Raw genomic sequence first — 12,894 nt, 5'->3', positions numbered from 1 at the left:
TGGCACCGCCGTCGCCACCAATGGCTCTCGGTATTCACCCATTAGTGGTCGGCATTCGTGAGATGTCATTTGGGGGGTTCGAGGGGTCGGGTTACGGTCGCTGCTCGCCGTGGGGTGGGTGGTGGTGGTGTGCGCGTGATTGAGGAATGGAGCAGGTGACTGCCCTCGGGGCTACTGCGTGGGGCTCAGAAGCTGGGCACGAGTGCAGCAGCAGCAGGAGCAGCAGCAGCAGCATGAGCAACAGCAGCAGGAGCAGCAGCAGGAGCAGCAGGAGCAGGAGGAGCAGCAGGAGCAGCAGCAGCAGCAGCAGCAGGAGGAGCAGCAGGAGCAGCAGCAGGAGCAGGAGCAGCAGCAGGAGCAGCAGCAGGAGGAGCAGCAGCAGCAGCAGCAGGAGGAGCAGCAGGAGCAACAGCAGCAGGAGCAGCAGCAGCAGGAGCAGCAGCAGGAGGAGCAGCAGGAGCAACAGCAGCAGGAGGAGCAGCAGGAGCAACAGCAGCAGGAGGAGCAGCAGGAGCAGCAGCAGCAGGAGCAGCAGCAGCAGGAGCAGCAGCAGGAGGAGCAGCAGGAGCAGCAGCAGCAGGAGCAGCAGCAGCAGCAGCAGCAGTAACAGCAGCAGGAGCAGCAGCAGCAGGAGCAGCAGCAGCAGGAGCAGCAGCAGGAGGAGCAGCAGCAGCAACAGCAGCAGGAGCAGCAGCAGCAGGAGCAGCAGCAGCAGGAGCAGCAGCAGGAGGAGCAGCAGGAGCAACAGCAGCAGGAGCAGCAGCAGCAGGAGCAGCAGCAGGAGGAGCAGCAGGAGCAGCAGCAGCAGGAGCAGCAGCAGCAGCAGCAGTAACAGCAGGAGCAGCAGCAGCAGCAGCAGCAGGAGGAGCAGCAGGAGGAGCAGCAGGAGCAGCAGCAGGAGCAGCAGCAGGAGAAGGAGGAGGCCACGAGTTGGCTTTGTGTGTGGGGGGCGGCAAGGGCGAGTCTACGAGCACACGATGGGGGCCTGATAAGATTTACGATAGATTGTTTTTATCAGCCCTCATGCTTTAAAGTCCAGTCTCCTACTCTTATCCACTCAATCGCTCTGGCTTCTCTACCTATACACTATGAAGGGTCATTGCCTGAAACTTTGACTATTATACAGTTTCCCTATGAAGGCCATGAACGGTGTTATTGACGAATGTGTTTATATTATTTTGGTCTTCCGGTAAAGTCACGTAGATAGGTTCAAAGAAAAGAACAAAAAACTACGACGTTTCGATCGCAACACAAGCGGTCGTCGTCAGGAAAAGGGGGGTTTGCTTCTAAAGGCAAACTGTTTATAAAGGTTTGAAATGGGCATAGACCAAATGTCAGCAGCCAATGTTCATGTAAGTGGTGGGCAGCAACTGCGGCGGTGGTGAGTTTTCCACCAAGCAAAGGGCTGCCAGGTAAACATTGTGTTTAGTTTACAATGATTTCTCCTTGTGCACCACTGTCAACGCAGCAGCGTCCACAAACAAATGGGGTAATCGTGAGCACACGGCCCTCGTTAACCAGAATCACTCCTTTAAACAATCCATTAGACACTTCCAATGGCTATCGCATTGTGGGGAGGTCTCCATCCAGCAGTGGGTGACACTTGTTTCTGAATGAATGTTGTATGTTTAAATCCGACAGAGATGTCACGTGTCACCAACAAAATAACAAGTGGACATTGCCTCCTTCCCACATCAGTCCCTTCACGTAAACAATAAAGGCATTTCGATATAAAGCTTTCGTGACTGCAGGGATTCATCTTCTTGGTTCTTTCGGTAAAGTCACGTAGAAGGGAAGTAATAAAATAATAAAAATATAACATAATAAAATATGTTTCATTATGTTTTATTTTTATTATTTTATTAATTCCCTTGTAAAACAATAAAACATATTTTATTATGTTTTATTTTTATTATTTTATTACTTCCCTTGTACGTGACTTTACCGAAAGAACCAATAATAAAAAAAATAAAGGCATTGTCTCCACATCTCATTAGTCACACGACCTTTCTGTAAGTGCTCAATGTCAGCAACATTGGTTCAGCACAAGCGAACATTCGCAAAGGTTTCGACACGCAGTGACTCATCAGCAGAGTTTGCCTTGCTTGAATCGACACTGGTGAGCCGCCTTTCTGTTAGATAGGGGTCCAAGTATGACACAGAACTCTGTCATACAGAACACAGAATACTCATTGGTGTCCTTGTGGATAATATAAGCAACAAAATGTGTTCTGTTTGAAACGATCAGCTCCCGTCTATGCGTGGCACCTCTGGTTGAAGTTGATTCCACGTGGCAGCAGTGAACAGGCGCTGCAGGAAAGCACCGCTCATGGCGGCAACATTCCCCAGCACAACGCGCTGTCGTAAGGCCAGGGGTAGGACGGGATTTGCCAGGTATATTGTGAGTTTAATTAGCAGGTTACATAAAGGGCATGAGTCAAGCAGTCGGGACAGGCAGTGAGATTAAACATGGGTTTACCGTCGTAAAGAGAGGTCGTCAAGGACGTGTGTTGTCACCTAATATTGTCCACGGCTGCGGAGAAGGCGTTGAGAGCCGTGCGAGAAGAGTTTGAGTAATTTGCCGGCAGCGCGTCCCTGCGCTCCTGCACGTGCACTGCAGGTCCTCCTCCTACTCGCCTCAGAACCATCGCAGATTACGCGGAGCAAACCCAAGGGCAAACAGCTGGGCCCTGCACAATGGGGCATTCAGTGGCCAGAGCGAGCTCGGCGCAAGAGGAGGTTGCTCAGCGCCGCGTCCACCGTCGGACTTGGCCCAGAGCAGCGGAGCCCCAACGCGGAGCAGGACGGGGGTCCCGCGGGGGTCTCTGCCGTGATGAATCTGCCTCCCCGCCACCTCGGGGCTGCAGACCCAGAGGTTAATGCGGCGATTGCCTCAGGCCCCCCATTTCTCGTAGTCCCTCCATTCCACGTTGTCGTAACAGATGAGCGACGGTAGCGCGGCCATCAAAACATTTTGTCTTTGAATTACGATGACACCATTCGCGACTTTTCCACAGCTGAAGTTAAGGGAACATTGTGTTTTAAGCAATGCGTGTAGTAAGTGATTTGTTTGATGAATTTACCTTGAGTCAAATACATTTGTAAATGTTATATCGGTAAATAAATGTTTGATGACTTCGGTTTTTTTTTTTCAAATGTAATACATATTTAGTCCCTTACCTCCTCTCAGCCTTAGACCCGTCATTGCCTAAATGCGGCCCTGGCTGCAGGTAGCGCTCACCAAACACCGCGAGACCCGTAGCGCTCCTCTGTCGCGAGATCGTTATGCAGAGCGCTGCACTCAACAGCAGCTGCAGCAGCTGAGAGACGCGAGGTGCAGGGAGCAGCTGCTGCTGTTGCTGCTGCTGCTGCTGTTGCTGCTGCTGTTGCTGCTGCTGTTGTTGCTGCTGCTGTTGCTGCTGCTGCTGTTGCTGCTGCTACTGCGATGGGATCTCGCCATGATGTGAGCTTCCGCGAAAGCCGACGTGTTAAACGGACTAAAATTACAAACAAGGTAACACACATCAGACAACAAACAGGAGAGAATACACGGGACACGCCGCATCTTTGAATCAAACGGTGCCCTCTTGAATTGTGACACCTGATGGGATGGCTGGGGTGGATTCTCTTTCAGTGCCACTTCTCAGAGCTAAACGCGCGTCAAACAATTCCCAGGCTGCGTGGTGGTAGTGGAGGCGGTATGTGTGTGTTGAACTTCTTTCGCACCATACGTAGCCAACCGTGTTAATCGGAGGGCCGACGAGGAGTGAGGAATGTGTCCGTGCCAGGGTCTCCGCAGCGCGCGGGAATAAACATACGGGGCGGGAGGGTACAGGGAGCGCTGAAGAATGCAGCAAGAGAGTGCAGGAGCAGCAGCAGTCCCGCGTTGCACGCGAGGTCTCCCATCTCTGTCAACATCTTGCACCGCCTTCCGCCCCATCCCTCACCGTTACCGGCACCCGACGCGGAATGTCCCCGCCGCCGTGGTGCTCGGTGACCCCGAGAGAGGCCCCGCGCCTCCCACCCCCCCCCACCCACACCTGGCCGCTGGGTTGGTGGTGGCGCAGTGGTGGCACAACTCTCGCGCCTCCCACCAAGAAGCGCCTGGGTTAGAACCACCGACTTTGACGCGTCTCTGTGTGGAGTTTGTATGTCCCCCCCCCCCCCGTTCTGCATGGGTTTCCTCCGTGTCCCCCGGTTCTTCCCATAGCTAAAAACACCCATACAATGTAACTGGTATTGGCCAAAACATAATGCCAATGCTGAAACATTATCTGCAAATTACTCAACGTGGATCACACAGCAGCAGCAGCACGGCCGCCTCCGACTGCGACGACTTTGCACGACCCTCCTAACACCGCCTTGAGACGCATTGAGGCTGTCCTGGAAAACCAAGTAGGCTGACTACAATCTCCCAGCCGTGGCGTCACTCGTGTTTATCTACCTTATCTCCCGCACTCTCATGAGCCCGCGTATAGCCTTAAGAGTCTGTTGGGACAAGTACTGGTTAGCGAGCATCATTTGAAGGCCGGCACGGCGCACAAGGAGATAGATGGCCAGCACCACGCCCGACCGCCTTGTCTCCCGAATGGCGATGTTAACACATCGCACCAGATACTCCCTTGACGCTGAGTCGATCTAGGGGAGGCCCAGGAGCGGTTCAAATCATCGTCACTGGTATTGGCGGCCGTGAGAAGGAATCGAACTCGGTTCGCCAGGTTTGTAGCGCAGCGTGCTAACCGCCACCCTTCATCCCGCACCCCGATCTCCACTGCAGTCAGGGCCGTCCATAGGTGGGTGCGGGGCCTGACTCAAATCCCACCGTGGCGCAGCCAGCTCCATGGAGCAGCCAGCTCCATGGAACAGCCCGACCCCTGGAGTACACAGCCACAATGGTTTCGCCAACAGTTGTGTTATAAACCGTAAAATTGTATGAGCCGCTGGTCAGTTTCATGACATATATTAGTTGAAATCCCCCTTAGCTTGCCGCGTGAATCAGCGTGAACTTAGGGGACACGTTAGGCAATTGGCCACTGATCGGTAGGATTGTGTAAAGTAGGATTGTGTAAAGGCATCCCGGGAACACGGCACGGCTGTCCGGGACGGGAGGCTGCGCTGCTGCTGCTGCCGTGATGTGTCGTGATGTCACGTCGTGCATCGCCTGGACGATGACATTCTCATCTGCGGCTTGCGCAGCAGCAGTGGCTCGCGATTGTTCAGCTACCGCGCGTCACCACTTCCACGGCAGAGTGGGCGGCAGGATGGTGACGCAGTGGTCACACAGTCGACTTCACAGCAAGAAGGGCCTGAGTTCGATTCCCAACCCGGGCGCCTTTCTGTCTGGAGTTTGTATGTTCTCATCTTGTTCTGCAAAGTGTGTGTGTGAGAGAGGGTGGAGTATGTGTGATCTCTCTCCCCTGGTTCTGCAAAGTGTGTGTGTGAGAGAGGGTGGAGTATGTGTGATCTCTCTCCCCTGGTTCTGCAAAGTGTGTGTGTGTGAGAGAGGGTGGAGTAAGTGTGATCTCTCTCCCCTGGCTCTGCAAAGTGTGTGTGTGTGAGAGAGGGTGGAGTATGTGTGATCTCTCTCCCCTGGTTCTGCAAAGTGTGTGTGTGTGAGAGGGTGGAGTAAGTGTGATCTCTCTCCCCTGGCTCTGCACGGGTTTCCTCTGGGTTGTCCAGTTTCCTCCAATAGTTAAAAACCCCAAGAAATTTTTTCTGGAGAATATCAATAAAATATAAATGTACCAAATCTCAAGATTGGCACCACTGTTATCCAGGGTCGGTGTCTCCCGAGATGGGGAAGGCTACGACTCTATGGGAGTGAACATCAGAATCTTTATTCAGACTGGAGTAATCCGATGAAAGATGAAGCTCTGTTTTACAGATGTCCAGTAACGTAACCTGGAGACCACATCTGCTGCGTGTGAAGCCCGCACGCCCTCCTGTGTGATTAATGTACAGTACTGTCTACACATTCATTTCACTCGAGTACCAGAGTTCTCGTTGTTTCCTCGTGCACCGAGTTTCACACGCCCAGCGTGCGGCGTGGCAACTCCTCAGTGACTAGCCCCTATGTCTGCACCCTCATGGCGCTTCAAAGGCAGTAACAACAAACACGCGCCTGCTGCCAGACACTGGGCAACGTTCGTGATCTTTGTGTCGGCTCCTCGCCCTCGCAGCGAGCTTCGTGCCTCGCCCTCCGGGCAGCAGCGCCCAGCCCTGCGGGGCACGGGGCCCTGCGGGTCTGTGGGCCCTGCGGGGCCGCCCACTGTCCGTCTGGCCCCACGCGACTTCCCTCCCATCCCCTGAGCGGTGCCACTCACTGTGACGGTGCCCCCCCCCCCCCCTACACAACAGCTGCCCCCCCCCCATCCGAGAGGAGCTGGAGCAGGACGTGGCTCAGACTCTTCCTTAAAAGCCTCGCTTCACCCGGTTACCCCCCAGGTCCCCCCCCCCCCCCATCGACCCCCTCTCTCCCGAGGGCGACTCCTCTGCTTGCGGCCACTGGACAGCAGCAGCCCTCTCGCCCCCATCGGCAGCGACCTCTCGGCGCCCATCACTGGAGCAGTCAGCGCAGAGAAGGCGCCGTTGGCTGGTGCCAGCGGTGAAGTGCAGAGCGGTGACATTGAGAAGCAAGCGGCTGCTTGGACGCCCCGCGCGTTTGTGGAGCGATTTGAGACGTTCATTCTCCGAGCGCTGTAAAGGCCATTAGGAGTTGCGATGAGGGCCACTGGACGGTTTCCACAGAGCAAGACCGTTCACGCGTCTCAGTCAGCCGATGTCTCTCGAACGCTTCGATTTCCGACAATATACCAGTGCCGGTACCATGGTACGAATGGATTCTTGCCACCGGATAACACAGTCGACAACTCCAGGACTGTCCCGGTTAAACACGGCCAGGTGGCGAGCCAATTGCCCAGATGCTGTGCAAGTCGACATCGCACGCGTGGGCAGCGTGCGCCTGGCACCGCCGCTCCCCGTCCGCAGAGCAGCCCCCCCCCCCCGGGCCCAGCACAGCGAGGGCGACTCCTGGACCCGCGGGTGAACATCGTCGTTCAATCTTCCAGCCCCCACGAATGGAAACCTCCCTTCGCAAGGCCGAGAACAATGCAGCTGCTTGCGGGCAGCAGCAGCACGATGGACATTGCCTACGGGACGGTTCCGCCCGGAGGACGGGTGGGATAAGCCAATCGCCCCCTCGCATCGGGGAGCGAGAGTACTAATGGCTTGGCCACATAGCGGCTCGAGCGAGCGAGTGTACGCGCCGCTAGCGCTAGAAAGACAAAACATCGATTTCAGCCGGGCTGGGAGATCTCCAACTGATTCGCCACACCAGACGAGTTGACTCTGAAGCGGCGGTGGAAGTCACAACAAGGCTGGGAGGGAGGGGGGCGTGCGGTCGAACCATCGTCCCCAGAGGTCACTGAGAGACGTCGCTGACGTTGTCGCGCGTCGTTTTGCGATGAAGGACTCCGATTTTGTTAATAACGATGCGGTTTGTAAACTAACACCGCGGTATGAGACACTTAAAAAAGAAGATTTTGATAAATACTGCGAATGTCCACCGCTTAAGAGGGTTAACTGGGCAACGCCTCGCGCAAAGTCAATGTGTGGAGTCAATGTGCAGAGTGAGTGTGGAGTGTGAGTGTGGAGTGTGAGTGTGGAGTGTGAGTGTGAGTGTGGAGTGTGAGTGTGGAGTGTGAGTGTGGAGTGTGAGTGTGGAGTGTGAGTGTGAGTGTGGAGTGTGAGTGTGAGTGTGGAGTGTGAGTGTGGAGTGTGAGTGTGGAGTGTGAGTGTGAGTGTGGAGTGTGAGTGTGGAGTGTGAGTGTGGAGTGTGAGTGTGAGTGTGGAGTGTGAGTGTGGAGTGTGAGTGTGGAGTGTGAGTGTGGAGTGTGAGTGTGGAGTGTGAGTGTGGAGTGTGAGAGTGGAGTGTGGAGTGTGAGTGTGAGTGTGGAGTGTGAGTGTGGAGTGTGAGTGTGGAGTGTGAGTGTGGAGTGTGAGTGTGGAGTGTGAGTGTGAGTGTGGAGTGTGAGTGTGGAGTGTGAGTGTGGAGTGTGAGTGTGGAGTGTGGAGTGTGGAGTGTGAGTGTGGAGTGTGAGTGTGGAGTGTGAGTGTGGAGTGTGAGTGTGGAGTGTGAGAGTGGAGTGTGGAGTGTGAGTGTGGAGTGTGAGTGTGGAGTGTGAGTGTGGAGTGTGAGTGTGGAGTGTGAGTGTGAGAGTGAGTGTGGAGTGTGGAGTGTGAGTGTGGAGTGTGAGTGTGGAGTGTGAGTGTGGAGTGTGAGTGTGAGTGTGGAGTGTGAGTGTGGAGTGTGAGTGTGGAGTGTGAGTGTGAGAGTAGAGTGTGAGTGTGGAGTGTGAGTGTGGAGTGTGAGTGTGAGTGTGGAGTGTGAGTGTGAGTGTGGAGTGTGAGTGTGAGTGTGGAGTGTGAGTGTGGAGTGTGAGTGTGAGTGTGGAGTGTGAGTGTGGAGTGTGAGTGTGGAGTGTGAGTGTGAGTGTGAGTGTGGAGTGTGGAGTGTGAGTGTGGAGTGTGAGTGTGGAGTGTGAGTGTGAGAGTGGAGTGTGAGTGTGGAGTGTGAGTGTGGAGTGTGAGTGTGAGAGTGGAGTGTGGAGTGTGAGTGTGGAGTGTGAGTGTGGAGTGTGAGTGTGGAGTGTGAGTGTGAGAGTGGAGTGTGAGTGTGGAGTGTGAGTGTGGAGTGTGAGTGTGGAGTGTGAGTGTGGAGTGTGAGTGTGAGAGTGAGTGTGGAGTGTGGAGTGTGAGTGTGGAGTGTGAGTGTGGAGTGTGAGTGTGGAGTGTGAGTGTGAGAGTGAGTGTGGAGTGTGAGTGTGGAGTGTGAGTGTGAGAGTGGAGTGTGAGTGTGGAGTGTGAGTGTGGAGTGTGAGTGTGAGAGTGGAGTGTGGAGTGTGAGTGTGGAGTGTGAGTGTGAGTGTGGAGTGTGAGTGTGGAGTGTGAGTGTGGAGTGTGAGTGTGAGAGTGGAGTGTGGAGTGTGGAGTGTGAGTGTGAGTGTGGAGTGTGAGTGTGGAGTGTGAGTGTGGAGTGTGAGTGTGGAGTGTGAGTGTGGAGTGTGAGTGTGGAGTGTGAGTGTGAGAGTGAGTGTGGAGTGTGAGTGTGAGTGTGGAGTGTGAGTGTGAGTGTGGAGTGTGAGTGTGGAGTGTGAGTGTGGAGTGTGAGTGTGAGAGTGGAGTGTGAGTGTGGAGTGTGAGTGTGGAGTGTGAGTGTGAGTGTGGAGTGTGAGTGTGAGTGTGAGTGTGGAGTGTGAGTGTGAGTGTGGAGTGTGAGTGTGGAGTGTGAGTGTGAGAGTGGAGTGTGGAGTGTGGAGTGTGAGAGTGAGTGTGGAGTGTGAGTGTGGAGTGTGAGTGTGGAGTGTGAGTGTGGAGTGTGAGTGTGGAGTGTGAGTGTGGAGTGTGAGTGTGGAGTGTGAGTGTTAGAGTGAGTGTGGAGTGTGGAGTGTGAGTGTGGAGTGTGAGTGTGGAGTGTGAGTGTGGAGTGTGAGTGTGGAGTGTGAGTGTGGAGTGTGAGTGTGGAGTGTGAGTGTGAGAGTGGAGTGTGAGTGTGGAGTGTGAGTGTGGAGTGTGAGTGTGAGTGTGGAGTGTGAGTGTGAGTGTGGAGTGTGAGTGTGAGTGTGGAGTGTGAGTGTGGAGTGTGAGTGTGAGTGTGGAGTGTGAGTGTGGAGTGTGGTGGGTGGTGGGTGGGTGTGGTGTGTGAGTGTGGAGTGGAGTGTGGGGTGGTGGGAGTGTGAGTGTGGAGTGTGAGTGTGAGAGTGAGTGTGGAGTGTGAGTGTGGAGTGGAGTGTGAGTGTGGAGTGTGAGTGTGGAGTGTGAGTGTGAGAGTGGAGTGTGGAGTGTGAGTGTGGAGTGTGAGTGTGGAGTGTGAGTGTGGAGTGTGAGTGTGAGAGTGGAGTGTGAGTGTGGAGTGTGAGTGTGGAGTGTGAGTGTGGAGTGTGAGTGTGGAGTGTGAGTGTGGAGTGTGAGTGTGAGAGTGAGTGTGGAGTGTGGAGTGTGAGTGTGGAGTGTGAGTGTGGAGTGTGAGTGTGAGTGTGGAGTGTGAGTGTGGAGTGTGAGTGTGGAGTGTGAGTGTGGAGTGTGGAGTGTGAGTGTGGAGTGTGAGTGTGGAGTGTGAGTGTGGAGTGTGAGTGTGGAGTGTGAGTGTGGAGTGTGAGTGTGAGAGTGGAGTGTGAGTGTGGAGTGTGAGTGTGGAGTGTGAGAGTGGAGTGTGGAGTGTGAGTGTGGAGTGTGAGTGTGGAGTGTGAGTGTGGAGTGTGAGTGTGAGAGTGGAGTGTGAGTGTGGAGTGTGAGTGTGGAGTGTGAGTGTGGAGTGTGAGTGTGGAGTGTGAGTGTGGAGTGTGAGTGTGAGAGTGAGTGTGGAGTGTGGAGTGTGAGTGTGGAGTGTGAGTGTGGAGTGTGAGTGTGAGTGTGGAGTGTGAGTGTGAGTGTGGAGTGTGAGAGTGGAGTGTGGAGTGTGGAGTGTGGAGTGTGAGTGTGGAGTGTGAGTGTGGAATGTGGAGTGTGAGTGTGGAGTGTGAGTGTGGAGTGTGAGTGTGAGTGTGGAGTGTGAGTGTGGAGTGTGAGTGTGGAGTGTGAGTGTGAGTGTGGAGTGTGAGTGTGGAGTGTGAGTGTGGAGTGTGAGTGTGGAGTGTGAGTGTGGAGTGTGAGTGTGGAGTGTGAGTGTGAGTGTGGAGTGTGGAGTGTGGAGTGTGAGTGTGGAGTGTGAGTGTGAGTGTGGAGTGTGAGTGTGAGTGTGGAGTGTGAGTGTGGAGTGTTGAGTGTGGAGTGTGGAGTGTGAGTGTGGAGTGTGAGTGTGGAGTGTGAGTGTGAGTGTGAGTGTGGAGTGTGAGTGTGGAGTGTGAGTGTGGAGTGTGAGTGTGGAGTGTGAGAGTGGAGTGTGGAGTGTGGAGTGTGAGTGTGGAGTGTGAGTGTGGAGTGTGGAGTGTGAGTGTGGAGTGTGAGTGTGGAGTGTGAGTGTGAGTGTGGAGTGTGAGTGTGGAGTGTGAGTGTGGAGTGTGAGTGTGAGTGTGGAGTGTGAGTGTGGAGTGTGAGTGTGGAGTGTGAGTGTGGAGTGTGAGTGTGGAGTGTGAGTGTGGAGTGTGAGTGTGGAGTGTGAGTGTGAGTGTGGAGTGTGGAGTGTGGAGTGTGAGTGTGGAGTGTGAGTGTGAGTGTGGAGTGTGAGTGTGAGTGTGGAGTGTGAGTGTGGAGTGTGAGTGTGGAGTGTGGAGTGTGAGTGTGGAGTGTGAGTGTGGAGTGTGAGTGTGAGTGTGAGTGTGGAGTGTGAGTGTGGAGTGTGAGTGTGGAGTGTGAGTGTGGAGTGTAGAGTGAGTGTGGAGTGTGGAGTGTGAGTGTGGAGTGTGGAGTGTGGAGTGTGGAGTGTGAGTGTGGAGTGTGAGTGTGGAGTGTGAGTGTGGAGTGTGAGTGTGGAGTGTGAGTGTGGAGTGTGAGTGTGAGAGTGAGTGTGGAGTGTGAGTGTGGAGTGTGAGTGAGAGTGGAGTGTGAGTGTGGAGTGTGAGTGTGGAGTGTGAGTGTGAAAGTGGAGTGTGAGTGTGGAGTGTGAGTGTGGAGTGTGAGTGTGAGTGTGGAGTGTGAGTGTGGAGTGTGAGTGTGGAGTGTGAGTGTGGAGTGTGAGTGTGGAGTGTGGAGTGTGAGTGTGGAGTGTGAGTGTGGAGTGTGAGTGTGAGTGTGGAGTGTGAGTGTGGAGTGAGAGTGTGGAGTGTGAGTGTGGAGTGTGAGAGTGGAGTGTGGAGTGTGGAGTGTGAGTGTGAGTGTGGGAGTGAGTGTGAGTGTGGAGTGTGAGTGTGGAGTGTGAGTGTGGAGAGTGAGTGTGGAGTGTGAGTGTGAGTGTGGAGTGTGAGTGTGGAGTGTGAGTGTGGAGTGTGAGTGTGGAGTGTGAGTGTGAGTGTGAGGTGAGAGGTGAGAGTGAGGTGAGTGTGAGTTGTGAGTGTGGAGTGTGAGTGTGGAGTGTGAGTGTGGAGTGTGAGTGTGGAGTGTGAGTGTGGAGTGTGAGTGTGGAGTGTGGAGTGTGAGTGTGGAGTGTGGAGTGTGGAGTGTGGAGTGTGGAGTGTGAGTGTGGAGTGTGAGTGTGGAGTGTGAGTGTGGAGTGTGGAGTGTGCAGAGTGAGTGTGAGTGTGGAGTGTGAGTGTGGAGTGTGAGTGTGGAGTGTGGAGTGTGAGTGGGGAGTGTGGAGTGTGAGTGTGAGTGTGGAGTGTGAGTGTGGAGTGTGAGTGTGAGTGTGGAGTGTGAGTGTGGAGTGTGGAGTGTGAGTGTGGAGTGTGAGTGTGGAGTGTGAGTGTGGAGTGTGAGTGTGAGTGTGGAGTGTGAGTGTGGAGTGTGAGTGTGGAGTGTGAGTGTGGAGTGTGAGTGTGAGTGTGGAGTGTGATTGTGGAGTGTGAGTGTGAGTGTGGAGTGTTGAGTGTGGAGTGTGAGTGTGGAGTGTGAGTGTGGAGTGTGATTGTGATTGATCCATATCGGACCTCCGAGCCGCTGTGGGGGAACGCAGCTCGCAGACGACCCGCGCGTCTCTACGCGGTGATTCCTCCTCGCTCTGATTCTCACAAATCACCAACTCGTCGCTCTGATTCTCACAAATCACCAACTCGTCGCTCTGATTCTCACAAATCACCAACTCGTCGCTCTGATTCTCACAAATCACCAACTCGTCGCTCTGATTCTTACAAATCACCAACTCGTCGCTCTGATTCTCACAAATCACCAACTCGTCGCTCTGATTCTCACAAATCACCAACTCGTCGTTCTGATTGTCACAAATCACCAACTCGTCGCTCTGATTCTCACAAATCACCAACTCGTCGCTCTGATTCTCACAAATCACCAACTCGTCGCTCTGATTCTCACAAATCACCAACTCGTCGCTCTGATTCTCACAAATCACTAACTCGTCGCTCTGAT

Source organism: Lampetra fluviatilis, chromosome 34, assembly GCF_964198595.1.
Source record: "Lampetra fluviatilis chromosome 34, kcLamFluv1.1, whole genome shotgun sequence".
In the NCBI taxonomy this organism is placed as follows: domain Eukaryota; kingdom Metazoa; phylum Chordata; class Hyperoartia; order Petromyzontiformes; family Petromyzontidae; genus Lampetra; species Lampetra fluviatilis.
This window is presented reverse-complemented; position numbering follows the sequence as displayed.